Source organism: Triturus cristatus, chromosome 3_1, assembly GCF_964204655.1.
Source record: "Triturus cristatus chromosome 3_1, aTriCri1.1, whole genome shotgun sequence".
Taxonomy (NCBI): domain Eukaryota; kingdom Metazoa; phylum Chordata; class Amphibia; order Caudata; family Salamandridae; genus Triturus; species Triturus cristatus.
Genome location: NC_140583.1, coordinates 210,778,091 through 210,793,074, shown reverse-complemented (window position 1 = coordinate 210,793,074; position 14,984 = coordinate 210,778,091). Strand labels below are relative to the sequence as shown.

Genomic DNA, 14,984 nt, shown 5'->3' with positions numbered 1-14,984 from the left:
AGGGGAAGACTGTGTGGGGCATTTTAGGACAAGGAGGCTTCATTGGAGAATGTTTGGTAGGGTAAGTTGTAATGAAGTTAACAATAATACTGCAAAACCTGTCCTAATAAAATGGCCTTTCACACTTCATCATGGCATGGTGTGTGATTATTTCACAAGGATTTAGTTTAATTAGGTTACCCCACTAAACATTTTGGGTGCCTGTGGCATGGCTGGAATTCGTCTCACTGTATGGTCCCAGCGTCTTTGTTATGCCACTATTAAAATAATATCTTGCCCTTTTAGTCTGTATTTTAAATTGTATGATCCACTCCTTCCTTTGGTAGACATTGTTTTGAAGCTAGAACCTGGTCTCTTAGCCAATCTCGTTCTTGAGCTGTGTGCCAAGGCCTGCCCGTGAGTGATGCAAGCGTCCCACGCAACGACGAATGCACTTTCACTTTCTGTGCTCGCTGGAGGAGGGCCCGGAGGGTGCTTGTGGGCACAGTGCATACTCACAGTGGGCCGCAGCGTGTCCCGGGGGTGGACCCGAAGTGCAGCCGTGGGAGGACCGGGTGTTAGTATAAGGGGTGGGCCAAACTTCGCCTCCGCTTCCTGGGAAGATGAGGAAGTACTGAGAAGACGCAGCTGCGCCATCGGAGCGTTTACAAGTAGGCGCCGACAGTCCCCGGTGAGTAAAGCAACCTCGCAGCCTGCGCCGTTAGCGTACCCCGTAGACACCTGCTTACCGTCCTCCCCCAGTCTCCTGGCGCACGTCTAACGTTAACGTGGCATCAGTTTTGATTTTGAAATGTTGCTTCAACTCTGTATTGAAATGTGTTCCGTGTTGAAAATCTTGTAGATGATGGTCGCAGCAGAAAACTGCACGGGTATGTGGCATTTCTGTGTTATTGTGTCTAAGAGTTAGTGTGAAATTTTCATGATTCGCGTGTCTTTTCCATTTTACAGGTAAGAAAAAATCTGATCGGACCTACGTTTTTAGCTCTTGACTTTCCTCACATTCGGAATTTAGAATTCCTAGCACCTCTCGTGGGACACGTTGAGATCTCTGAAGTGACGGTGCAAAGTTTGAGTTTTATGAAGCTATCCCAATTTAGCTCTCCGCCTTCCCTTTTGGCTTTACGTGCTTTCATTCTAGCAGCGATGCATTTATGTTTTTTAAAGAATAGTTAGATTTTTACAAAACAGATAACGCTGTGATGTCAATTTGTCACAAGCCAGATGTGAGTAGATCATCCATTCTGTTTTTAATTTGAACTCTGGTGTGGATATGCATTTCACAGTAAAATGAGGAACAAAAAGTACCAGAATCAAGTGTACAAAGACAAAACTCGACTGCTTACACTCACACGTGTCTTCAAACGCTTGGTCAGTTTTTCAGGAAATCGGGAAACCATAGTGGCAGGCTTATTGTGAAGAACGTGCATATTTCGAATCAAGCCATCTAATGTTTTCTATTGCTCCATCAGCATCAGTAAGACTGTTTATTCTCTGTCGCTTGAACTTTGAGGCTCTTCCTTTAGGATTACATATTTTAATTTTACTAAATAACAGTTATTGCACTTGCAAGCCAATGGGGAAGGCAAAAGTGCTTCTCTGTTGAACCTAAACCATAACCATCTCTTAAAATTCCGCTAAACTATTTCCAGGGGTGCAACTAGACCCAGACTTCGAGGGGAGAGGGGCTAACACTTGCAGCAATGGGTCTGGACAAGCATTTCCAGAAGTGTGGTTGGAGCTATCCTCATAACCAATATGAGAAAAAGAAATGTCAAATTGTGCAATTTAAACATATTTGACAAACCTGGCATTATAACAAACATGTTTTTGTAGATTTAACTCTGTTCTTATGCTACTCACAGTGATCTTTTAAGAGTAGATTGAGTTTATTGACAACTACAAATTGTAATCCAAAGCACATAAGACACGTTTTCTCCAAGCAATTTCAAAGACGGTAGCTTCCTTTTTGTCAATTCACTGATCCCTTCTTTGTGTTTAAAACGTTTTATTGAGACAAAACAAACCGTGGGGGAGGGGGATAGGAGGGCAGGATACATGGAATACAGTCAAAGAAAAAGGGGTGCAACTCCAGAGGGTTGGCAATAGGTAGCGCGGTAGGTCAGGGGGAAAAACACAGTAAATGAAAGCTAGAAATACAAGCTGTGAAATCCCCGCACGCGTATCCGACACCCCCAATCTAAGCAATAAAACCCCCCCCCATCAACACCTCAATAGAACACAATCCCCCCCCTCCCGTCCCCCATCCTCCCAGTAACGAAACAACAACACTCCCCCCCCCCCCCCGTCCTATGGTCCCGCATCAGAGTAATCCTAACCAGGAAGCCCCGCACCCCCCCCCCCCTCCCCGGGGGGTCCCCGTCTCACATATAAGCTAGTCCGCCGGGGTCCCCGGCGGCGTCAGCCTGAGAAGTCTAAGATACCTCGGGCAGGTGAGCTCCCGGAATTCAGTGGACAACAGCGCTAGAAAGGGTTGCCATAGCTCTTCAAATTGGTCTATCTCCCCCGCAACCGTAAGCGACAGCTTCTCCATCCCCAGCACATGCCAGAGCCTATGCAACCAACCGGTGATGGAGGGGACGGTGGTTGTGCGCCAGTGGATTAGAATGTTCTGAACCGCAGACCCCAGCGCGATTGCGATCTGCCTACCCCTACGGGACTTCAGTGGGTACATTAGGTCATTGGGGAGGCCCAACAGGACATACGCCGGGAATCGCGGCAGCTCTATCCCAAAGTGCTTATCCACCTCGTCCAAGACTTCCATCCAGTAGGCGGTCAGCACTGGGCAATCCCAAAGAATGTGTGTAAGGGTACCTTCCTGCCCACAGCTCCGCCAGCACCCCCTGTCAGTGTGTTTATGCATTTCATACAGTCTCTCCGGGGTGTAGTACCAGTATGTGGACACCTTAGTAAAGGTCTCCGTAAGGCCCGTGTGATATGCAGAGTGCCGCGCCCGATACGCAATTTTGTCCCATTCCTTGTGGCTGAGTGTCCTACCCAATTCCCTGTGCCAACGCTCCCTCCCCGGGTTGTAATAGTGAAACGGCGGGGGTTGTAGGTATTTGTACAGATCGGTGATCAGTTTAGCGTCGGAGGTCCGAGTAGCCAGCCACCTCTCATACGGTGTGATTGGACGGGCGGCGGTGGCACGCACCTGGGGCTGGAGGGCCCAATGCCGAACTTGCATGTAGCGCAATCTGTCCAGCTCCGTCAGGCCGAACTCCTGGCGGAGTTGCTGAAAAGGAACCACTCCTTCCGGGCCATAGATCTGGAAGAGTGCCCTGCAGCCCGCCTGCACCCAGTGGGAGAAAACCCCCGGCTCCATCCCTGGGGAGAAGTCCGGGTTGCCCGCAATGGGCGTGAGCGGCGAAGGGAAGGTGGTAAGGCCCCGGGCCTCACAGACCGCGTCCCACACACGCAGGGGGACCCGCGTAACAAAGGAAGCGTAAAGATTAGGGGGGCGATGCGCACGGCGCAGGAATGGAACCTCTTGTAAGGTGCGGCCCGCCACAGCCTGGTCTTGGAAGAGCCAATGTTTGTCGGACTCCCACCTGCTCCACTCCACCAGATAGCGGAGCTGTGCCGCCTGAAAGTACCTACGGAGGTCCGGAATGCCGAGACCCCCCGCTTCCGGAGCAAGCGTGGAGAGGACCCTCTTCATGCGTGGCCTGCGGCCCTGCCAGACAAAGCGGGAGATGTCAGCCTGCATTTGTCGTATCCAGCCCACCGGGGGTTGGAGCGGAAGGGCCCGGAAAAGATATAGTATCTGGGGCAACACCGTCATCTTGACCGCCGCGATTCGCCCCAGCCAGGACAGCAGGCCTTTGTTCCAGCGGCCAAGCTCGTCCCTGATCTTCCTGCTGAGGGAGGCATAATTGGCCGTAACCATCTCCGGTAATGTAGGCGCCAGCAGAATCCCCAGATACGGCACCGTGGACGAGGACCACTGCATGGGGAAGAGCCGCTGAAGATCCCTCCTGGTTTCCGCAGCCAGGGACACGTCTAATGCCATCGACTTGCTCATATTCATTTTGAAGCCGGCCACCCCCGCAAAGGCGTCCAGCTCTCGGAGGCAAGCAGGCAGCGACCTCCTAGGGTTGTCCAAAGTCAGCAGGACATCGTCCGCGTAGAGACTGACGGTGTGGACGTACTGGCCCATCCGGACCCCGACAGCATCCGGATTATTACGAATCCTCTGAGCAAACGGCTCCATGTAGAGGGCAAACAAGAGCGGCGAAAGAGGGCAGCCCTGCCGCGTGCCGCGCTCGATGGCAAAGCCACCGGAGCTACACCCGTTGACCCGCACCGACGCTGAAGGATGCTTATAGCAGTTAAAGACCATGGTGCGGAACTTATCGCCGATTCCCAGTTTCTTGAGGACCAGCTCAAGATACGGCCAGTGAACTCTGTCGAAGGCCTTCTCCGCATCAACGGACAGCAACATCCGCTCCCCCGAGATCCTTGAGGCCTTCTCCAGAACATGCGTCACCCTCTTGGTGTTGTCAACCGTCTGTCTGCCGGGCACAAAACCAGCCTGGTCCGCCTCCACCAGGTCGGGGAGGTGTGGACTCAGCCTGGACGCGAGAATCCCCGTGTACAACTTGAGGTCGACATTTAAAAGCGAGATGGGTCGGTACGAGCAGCAGAGGGCCCGGTCCTTCCCAGGTTTCGGGATTACCGCGACCGTCGCCCTCAGGAGATCCGGAGGGATGGCTCCCGGTTCGGAGAAAGAGTTAAATAGCCGAGTAAGGACAGGGGCCACGGCCGTGCAAAAAGTCTTGTAAAATAGCGACGTGTACCCGTCCGGGCCCGGGGCCTTGCCATGTTTCAGCCGCGCGATAGCTGAAATCACTTCCTCAACATGGATGTCCCGCTCCAGGTGGTCAGCCTGAGCCGGATCCAGTACCGGGAGGGTCACCGACTCCAAATAGCCGTCGGCATCCCGTGGCGAGGAGGGCTCCTCAGCATACAGCGCCTCGTAGAAGCCGCGGAAAGACTCCGCTACCTCCGCGTCCCCGGAGACAACCCCCCCCGTCCGCGCCCACCAATTCTTTCACAACGCTGCGCTGTTGCGCGACCCGGAGCCGGTGTGCTAGGAGCTTGCCACATCTGTCCCCCCCAGTGTAGTAGGCATGTTTCAAGCGTAGGGCGGCGTACTCCGCCCTGTCAAGATCCAGAGCCGACAGGAGCTTCCTCGCTGCCTTCAACTGCCTCCACACCCTCGGCGCCCCCGTACGGCGGTGGACCTGCTCAAGCTCCCGGACTTGAGCTGTCAGCTCATCCCTCTTCAGTTGCCGCTCCTTATTCTCAGCTGCAGAGATAGAGATGAATTCCCCCCGGAGGACGGCCTTCAATGCCGCCCACTGTGTCGCCTGCGAGGTGTCAGTGTTGCTATTGTGGGTGAGATAGTCCTGTATGACCTCCCCGATGCGTTGCACCACCGACTTTTTGTGTAGAAGTGTATCCCGGAGGCGCCACACCCCCCGAGAGGGGGGGGCCGCCGGCCACCGGAAAACGCCGGTGACTGGGGAGTGGTCAGACAGGGTCAGGACCCCGATGTCCGCCGCCGTGGCAGCGGCACGCATCGGTCCACTCACCAGGAGGTAGTCCAGCCGTGAGTAGGTTCGGTGTGCGTGCGAGAAGTAAGAGTAGTCCCTATCCGTGGGGTGCATGGAGCGCCAGAGGTCGTGCAGATCCATTTCCGCAATCCGGGCCCTCCCAGCCTGGGACAGTTCCCCCGTCTGCGGGAAGCGCTGCGCCGATCTGTCCATCACAGAGTCAAAGACAATGTTGAGATCTCCCCCCAAGATAATGTGGCGGTCGGGGGAAGCAGTGACATCCACCAGCGCGGAATCTAGGAAGCGCTCTTGGTGATCGTTTGGGCTATAAACGGAGCCGACCGTAAATGCTATGCCTCCCAGGCGCATGCGATACGCAAGGAGCCTCCCCTTCTGTTCAGCACACTTATGCAACACCTCCCCCCGAAAGGAGCTCGCTAGGAGAATGGCTACCCCCGCCGTCTTGTTCGCTGCCGAGGAAAAGAACTGGGTAGGGAACTTAGCAGAGCGCATCCTATGGCAATCTCGGGGCAATAAGTGTGTCTCCTGCAAAAGGCAAATGTCCGCCTGCGTCCCCTCCAGCAACGACAGGATCGCTCTGCGCTTCACCGGGTTGTTCAGACCCTGAACATTAAGGGTCACTACCTTTAGGCCCGGCATTCCTCGCGGGGGTCGGGACCGCCATGCAATGGGCAGGGAATCAGCGGGTGGGGCGCGCGAGGCCGCAGCGCAGGACAAGCCAAAACAAAGCGGGCATAGACCACATCGGACGGGACCTTCCCAACCCCAAAACAACCCCCTCCCCCACCCAAAACACAACCCTGGCAACTAGCCACCCACAAACTCAAACACCCCATAGTCTCAGTCAAGCCCCAAAACGGGCAAGTCCGTAGAAAAGAGCGAAGTGGACGTCCAGCCACTCACCTCCAACCGCTCCCCCCCCAACCCCCCCGCCCCGTACCAAGCATGTAAAGAAGCTAAAGACATCTCCCCCCGGAGTGTGTGTTAGGCCGTCAAGGCCACGCTAGAGGAGCCGGTCGAGTCCCCGGCCGCCGCCCTCAGGGCGTCAGCCATGTCCGCTCTGATGGTAGGGGAGTCCGGGCGCCCCACACTGGTCGCTGAGCGCCGCCCCGTTGACCTCCGCCGGTTCCGTCTCTCCGAGGACCTCCACGACGGCGTAGCTCCCTCCTCCTCCGCCGCCGTGAGCCCCAGGACACCACAAATGTCTTGCAAGGAGCGTAGCTGGTGTAACACTCCGTTCCACCGAAAAATCAGGCGGAAGGGGTGACCCCAAGAGTACGGCGTCTCATGCTCGCGCAAAAAGTCAGTGGCAATCCTAAAGGACCTGCGTTTCTGCAGAGTGATGGCGGAGAGGTCCTGGTAAAGCGCCACCGGCCGATCCCGGAAAGTCAGAGGCTGTTTCCTGCGGGCTTCAGCCATGATGCGTTCCTTTAGTGGAAAGTCGGGCAGGAAGGCCAGAATGTCCGGTGGAGGTGCCGATGACTGGCGCTGCCGGCCAACCCTATGCGCCCTGTCAATGCTGATGGGAAAGTCCGCAGCTTCCCCCAGGATCTCTCGGAACAGGGCCCGCAGGTAGCTCCCCAGATCGGACCCCTCGTCCGCAGTCGGCACGCCACGCACTCGGATGTTGTTCCTCCGAGATCTGTTCTCAAGGTCCTCGGAGTGGGCCTGGAGCTCCACACACTGTTCCCGGAGGCGAAGAACGTCCTGCTGGAGGTGGACTATCTCCTCCGCTCGCTGTTGGCCCTCCGTCTCCACCGCTTCCACACGCTCGCCAAGGCCCTCCACCTCCCTGCGCACTTCTCGGACCTCGCTGGCCACCTCCCGCTTCAGTGTCTGGAAGTCCTCCCTGAGGGAGCTGAACAGTTCCTCCATAAAGGCCCTCGTGACGGGTGGTTCCCCTCCAGTCACATCCGCCGGAGCCCGGGAGGGCCCCGGTGAGGGCTGCGTCCTGTCCCGCAAGTGCTGGGCCCTGCCAAGCATGTCCGGCAGGGTACGGTCCCCTTTCTTCGGGCCTCCTCTTCCAGACATCGCTAGCTCCGCAGTCGGGCACCAATCCAGGCGCTCCAGGGATGCTCAGCCGCCGGCCAGCACTCGACCTGGGTATCCCACACGAGTGAAGTCGCTGCGTCACAGGTGACAAAATGGCGGCCCAGTCCGGTCACCGTCAGCCGCAAGAGCTTGTGTGAGACAACCAAAGGGGCCGCAGCAGAGGGGTCTCATCAGCACATCCCTCCGGTAATCAGCCCAGCAGCAGCGGGGGTCACTTGCATCCAGCAGCTAGGACTCCGGCGAAGGCTGCCACCACTGCTCCTTCGGGGACAAAATGGCGGCCGGGCGGAGCAGGCCAAAACGACCAGGCCCAACGACACCACCGGGGCCCCCGAGGCACCCCACAGTAAAATAAGTTCCACCACCGGCCCCCGTCTGTCACGCACAGGGGCCCAGATGGTCCAACCCCATCAGGGAGTCCGCTGTACCTCGGCTAGGGGTTAGGGCCTCCGCAGTGCGAGGTGTCGCCGTCACCAGTCTGAGTGCCGGGGCACCCGTCCCAAGCCTTCCACACCGTCGGGTCCCTTCCCGCAAGGCTCCTTCAGTCACCGTCGAACGGCGGGCCAGATCCCCTCCAGATCGCAACTTTCAGCACCAGGCCCAGCCGAGGCGCCCGGACAGCTCTCCAATGCGCTCCGCCCCTCGGGCTCGCCGTCGTCGTTCCTTGGTCTCGATCGAACTTTTTGGGGGGGTTCCCCCGAGGCGATCCGAACCAAAACAGCACCAATGTGCACCCCTGATGCTCCGCCACGCTCCTCTCCCGCGCTGAGCCTCAGCGGGGGGAGAAAAGCATAAGAAAAGGGCTCTAGCTTGGCCGGGCCGGAGGAGCTACGGGAAGAAGCGTCCGCTCACCCCGCCATCTTGGCCACGCCCCCCTGATCCCTTCTTTGGCAGGACAATTTGCTTGTGAAATAGTTATCATTGCAAGCCAAGAAAAATGCCCTTATTACATTAATGGCTGAATGAAGTTTTTAGTACATGCAGAAAAGCAGCTGGGTTATAGCGGATTGCACTGCCTAGACATGTCACACAGTAGTAATCGGGGTATTGCCCACCTCAGATGGCCAGCTGCCACAAGACCATAAATAAATTCACATTCACAAAGGTATGAGAGGCAATATGTTTCAATGTTTCACAGAATGTATAAAAGGTACAGTTAATTAGAGAGTCCACGCTGAAGCTTGTGTTCTTAGTTGGTCTTTTAATCTTGAAATGTTTCACAGTTCAGTACAGCCAACGCGTTTCGCCCAAACATAGAGTTGATCCCTGTCGGGGTAGTCTACCAACCCGGATACATCGGCACCGAAGGCTCCCGATTACAGGACCCGCTACACTGCACCCTAAATTATCCCGACAGGGATCAACTCTATTAGAGACATTACTTAGTGTCTTCTATTGCCCAGGATTACCAGAACCTTTTCTCTGCAAGACCCAATATTCAAGACTCTACATTTACACCTTTATTTCACCAAAAGGGCTTCGTTGGCTTCCAAAACTTGCCCTGAAGAAGCCCATGTTTGGGCGAAACGCGTTGGCTGTACTGAACTGTGAAACAATTCAAGATTAAAAGACCAACTAAGAACACGAGCTTCAGCGTGGACTCTCTAATTAACTGTACCTTTTATACATTCTGTGAAATTGGGGTCCTTTTATCAGCCATGCATCTTCTCTGGAAGATTCCAGAGGAATAGTCCTGTGGTGGAACAATACCTAAGTAAAGATTGGTGTAGCTACTCTATCTCAGTCAATAATCGCTACGGTGTTTTGGGTACGTTAGATGAACAAGACTGACTTGATCGTCCAATACGCCTTACTAGAGGAAATAACTACTGTTGTGCTAATACGCACAGCGACACAAATTCAACATTTGAGGGAGATCTCTCTCTTTCTATCAGGGAAGCACAGGATATAGTCTCTACAAATCTAGTTAATAAGATCACTTGTGAACCCAGATCTATCAATATACTAGATCCGCCCCAAATAAATGGAGACAGCGGTGTAGTGACCCATTTAATTATCCCTACTAATCAGATTCCGATAGAGAAAGCATGTTGGGAAATAGTGTCATGGAATATCGCTGGTTTGTCATCTAAACAATCAAACCCACTGTTTGGGGATTTTATTAGCTCCCATAGTATCATATGCCTGCAGGAAACCTGGGCGAAGGAGCCAATCCATATATATGGGTTTAAGACCATGCATACTCCAGCCGTTGCAGGAATAATGGGTAGAGCAAAAGGGGGATTAGGAACTTATATTTCAAACAGGTTGGAATTGAAAAAAATAGTTTTTCAGCCCGAGGAACAGTATTGTCAAATAATGTTACTCCATATTGATAGTACACATTGTATATTGCTTGTGAACCTCTATAATAATATACCCCCCTCCTTGGTGAATGATGTTCTAACGCAATTATGTAATAACTTGCAGTCTGCACATGGAAAAAATTATAGAGACATGATGGTGATTTTGGTTGGGGACTTTAATTGTGTGTTGTGCTCAACTGAAGTAGACAAAATTTGCGGTGTCACATTAGAGGAGGGGCTGTGCAACACACATTTTTGTCATTCCCCTCTAGGTGATCTGTATAATAATTAGATTTTTAGTATGAATATGGGTTTTGTAAATGATTTAATCAATAAACCTATACTCATGCCCTCCACCTTTAATGGGAGGGGATTCCATTCTACAATAGATGACATCTTAATATCAAATACCCATGCTCATAGATTGAAAAATGTCCATGTAGATGACCACTCCTTGAGCGACCATTTTCCGTTGTGTCTTTCAGTCTTGTCACCAATTAATACATTTAGTAGGCATGATCAATCAGACCAGATTCTCTCGGAAATCTCGCTTCATAATATAAATGGTTACAACCTGCGATGGTCAAAAGTGGTTCCTACAGTTATTACTAGTAAAGTGATAGGCAAGTGTAGACCAGCCATTAATACATGCTTGGATGAGACCGCCTCCCCAGTTGGTATTCTCTCCGCCTTTGCGTCTATCTCTGAGGCAGTTAGAATTTCTCTATCCTTCCCGCTGAAGAAAAAAATGAATTGTCGAGGTTGGTTCGACAAAGTGTTCCCAGGCTTACTCCAAATTAAAAAGGGAACTACACAGGATTCCTAAAAATTTAGACAACATAAGGATGGCCAGAAGGGACTATAGAACTGTTCTTAGAGAACGTAAAGTTACAATCAGAAATGAGACATGGGAAATGCTGGAAGAAGCATCTCTGAGGGGTGATAGCTCGGCGTTCTGGAGGGTGATAAAAGCACCCTTCCTGAGCACGGGGGAGGGGCAATCAGTAGAGATTGCTATTGCTGAAAATGAATAGATTGAGTATTTCTCGGGGGTGTATAACATAGATGAAACCTCTGTTAGAAATAATGTGGGTGCTTATGAGGAAACTATTAGTAACCCTGAGTCTATGTATGCTGACCTCAGGTTTACTCTGGAGGAGGTGAATCGCGCACTTTCTGCAAGTTTGAGGGGGAAGGCGCCAGGCCCAGACGGCGTCCCCATAGATCTTTTCAAATTCAATGTTGACTTTTGGGGGCCAATTATCACTCAGGTCCTAACAGCCAGCTGCGCTGCCCCTTTTCCGGAAACATGGGTGGAATCAACTATTATCCCCATTTTCAAAAAGGGTGATCGTGAGGACCCAAAGTGTTATAGGCCCATTTCTCTACTAGTAGCCCTGACAAAAGTGGCCGGTCGTATATTGTTAGCACGCTTGAATGACTGGGCCGAGGAAAATAATATTCTGTCTGATATACAATATAGTTTTCAGGACTGGATTAGGTACAGTGGAACAGAGTCTAAACCTATCTATTCTAATGGGGAAATATATGCGAGTAAAAAAAGGCAGACTCTTCTTAGCCTTTGTCAACAGCTGCTTTCGACTCTGTAAGGCATGAGGAATTGTGGGAGATACTCGAACGCCTAGGGATAGATGTGCAAATTGTCCTCTTTCTTAGACGCTTATACAGTGGCGCAAGGGCGCGGGTACGTTTTGGGATTGGAGGAGATCGAACGGACCCATTTCCCATTAAAAAGGGGGTTAGGCAAGTGTGTGTCCTGGCCCCTTTTCTTTTTAATCTTTATATTAATGGCCTTTGCGATGCCTTAGTTAAGGATAACTGCGATTTCCCACAAATAGCGGCATGCCCTTTACCTGCACTTCTATATGCAGATGATGCAGTTTTAATGTCACACACCCAAATAGGTTTACAGAGGGTTTTAAATAGTTTTATCAAGTTTATGGGCCAATTGAATCTCAAGGTCAATACCTCAAAGACATACATTATGAGATGTGGCCCTGGGAGCCAAAAATGTAGGGATATGTACCTGGAGGGCCAGAAAATAGAGCATACACCCAGCTTTGCTTATCTGGGAATATTGTTTGATCACTGTGACCGTTGGTCGCATACAATTATGGCCAAAAAACTTATACTGGCAAGATCAACAATGGCACTAGCCAATTTTGCAAAGAAATTGGGAAGAAGACTACCACGGGAGTTATTGCAGATTTATAAAGTAAAGTGTGTCTCAGCAGCCATGTACGGAGTGGCGATGTGGGGTTTTTCTGGATACGCAGTTACTCCAGACAGTGGAAAACATCTTCCTGCGCTATATTTTAGCTGTACCTAGCAGTACATCAGCATACGTTTGCCACGCAGAGCTGGGACTTCCATACATTTCAGATTTGATAAAAATGGAGCCTATTCTGCTGTGGCACAGAATATGGTCCAAAGCAGAGACTAAGCTAAATCAGGACATTTTAGCTGATAGTATGAAACTTGAAGGAGCGTTGCTGATTCCGTGGCTGAGATATATTAAACATTTTATGACAGATCTTGGCCACCCAGAGTATTACAAGTCTCCGGGTACTATGCACACGATTTCTAGAAAGGAATTAAAAAAACAAGGAATGATTCTTTTAGATACTATAAGATTAGCTAAGGAGTATACTAAACCTGCTGTTCAGCATAATCAATTGATTTTATCTGCTTTTAATATTCAGTCATACTTGTAGTTTGTACCAGGTGGCTATGATAGATTACTACTAACCCGTTTTAGATTTAATATCTATCATAGGCTCGTGAGTTTTCCATGTATAAATGATTGGTCACGAACCTTAGGCCCTTGCCCGTGTGACAATTGTTCAGAGCAATAGACTATGCATGTTCTTTTATTTTGTAAATTTTATCGTAACTTGAGGAAAGTCTGGCTTGTTCCAATAATGAGGGAGATGGGTTTGAGACAATGTTGTCCAGCCTTTCTCGTGCTGCAATTACTGGATGATATTCACAGAGCCTGGAGGATATGTATGTTTTTAAAGAAAGTACTTATGTACAGGAAAACAATTGCTTTGTAATCACAGATTTTAGTATGTCTTTTTAGTATGACGACCTCTAACTGTGTTTACTTTTCTCTTTTTTTAAAATCTTTTTATAACTTTTAAAGTTCTATTGTTATTATGTACTTTTATGATTGTCTTGCAAAGCAATCAAATAAAGTCATTTTTGATTTGAGTTAGTAAGATTTCAATTGGAATCTAAGGCACAATGGGCGCAGATAGGAACTGGGCCCGTTTATTGGCAATAAATGCATGGAAGGAAATAAATTAAAACAATTTGATATTGGATAAAACTGAGTGTTATAAAACCACTGAACTGCTTCTGGATTATGAGTTATGTCATGGCAACCCATGACATAAATCCATGATGTGGTCTGAAAAAGTTAAGATATTTGTATAGTGCTATGATGCAGTTTATTTAAAGCACCATAGTTAATGGGTGTGCTTCAGAATTTCTGAGATTCAGAGATTTACTTTTGGGTCTAACTTCACATTGCAGTAGTCACGTGACCCTATGTGCTTAAATGAAAAAGAGCTTTAGGAAGCACACCTGAGAGAGGGACTTTGTTTCCACCCACACATTGGTTACCTTGAGTACAGTATTTGATTGGGCAGAAGATGTGTGCTGCCACTGAGAAACCGTGCTTGTCATACTACTGTTGGGTCCTGAGGGCAGTTCTGTCACCTAAAGAAAAGTAATTATGCGGCAGTTTCCAATGAGAAGACTTATTCACCATGTATTATCTAACAATATTGCTAAAGGGTCATGCCATGCCCATTGTGCATTAACTACATAGTGGACCATATTTTTGATAGGCTAATCCTGTTGCTGAATCGAGCTTCTTAATAAGGATGTTCCGTCTTTCAAAATTGTAGTGGCAACTAATGTGATGCTGCAAAGGCATCTGTGCATGTTTTTTCTTCCACATTTACATGCGTGCTATGCAGCATAATCCGTTTGTTCTGCACTCCCATCTCAGAACTGTGACAGACACCCCAGTTGCTAAAGCCTTACCAGTCTCATGTCAATCTTTCCTCCCACACCAATCCACTGTCTCAGTTTGCTCTCACCCAACTGCAGCTGCCCGCACACGGCCAACTCCCTTTGGCCAAGGAAGTCAGATACACTAAGTTGTTGGGTAGCCCGGACCACATGGGCCTATTTTGACAATATAAAGGAAAGAAATACAGGAAGGGGAAGACAGCAACATGCCTAGCCCTTTATAAAATGTAAGCAATTACATCCATTTTGCAATTAGACAATGCTGTTGTTTCATTGCCAAATATCTGCTCTTGTTCTTTCTGCAGACACATGCGCACTCTACTCGTAAACGTCCCCCTCTGCACTCCGCCAATTCTGCTACCTAGTGCTGGCTTAAGGTCTTTTCAAATGGCGGGTGTGATATTTGCCGCAAATTTCAGCGAACAAAACGAGTAAGCAGACTTCTTGTAGGTGGTTTTGGGGAAAGTGAACTCCTCCCCTGATACTTTTTAGAAAGAATTTGGGTCAGATTTGCTAAGACGCCATTGACCCTAAAATTTATGAAACATTCCAGCACTTTCGTTGTGCTTGAGAGAATCCTGACCTTTTTTAGGAGTAGATCCTAGTGTTTGCAAATATCACAAGTCAGAAATTACTTCCAACACACCATGGTCAGAATTTTTCGTAGGTGGGCCCTTAATGCCAAAATTAAGTACAATATGCCAGTGCCAGAATTTTTCCATGGATACTCCACCCAATACTCATGGGTACCTACAAAAATTACCTCCGACATACAAGGTTCAGAATTTTGCCATCAGCATGCCCCTATAAACAAGTACAGTGTCGTTTATGACAGAAATTACCTCAAATGTCAGATTCAGCATTTTGCTATGGATGCCTCCAATATGCTAAGAATTATATGCAGCAAGTGAGGGCCGGCATTCTGCCACGGATAACGCCTCTCATTCTTATGCCATTAGCACGTTCT

The 14,984-nt window shown here is 50.0% G+C and overlaps 1 protein-coding gene across 3 annotated transcripts in view; it reads left to right on the top strand.

Moving 5' to 3' along the window:
- The first annotated feature begins 451 nt into the window (after positions 1-451).
- LOC146859938 (mucosa-associated lymphoid tissue lymphoma translocation protein 1-like) overlaps positions 452-14,984 on the top strand; it is a 1,299,471-nt gene continuing 1,284,938 nt past the window's right edge. For 2 of the 3 annotated variants that reach the window (XM_085643683.1, XM_085643682.1), the window contains exon 1: positions 555-670. The gene's annotated coding sequence lies outside the window, so the exon portion shown is untranslated. Of the gene's footprint in view, positions 671-14,984 lie in introns of all 3 variants that reach the window. The other variant, XM_085643681.1, reaches the window with a different exon arrangement.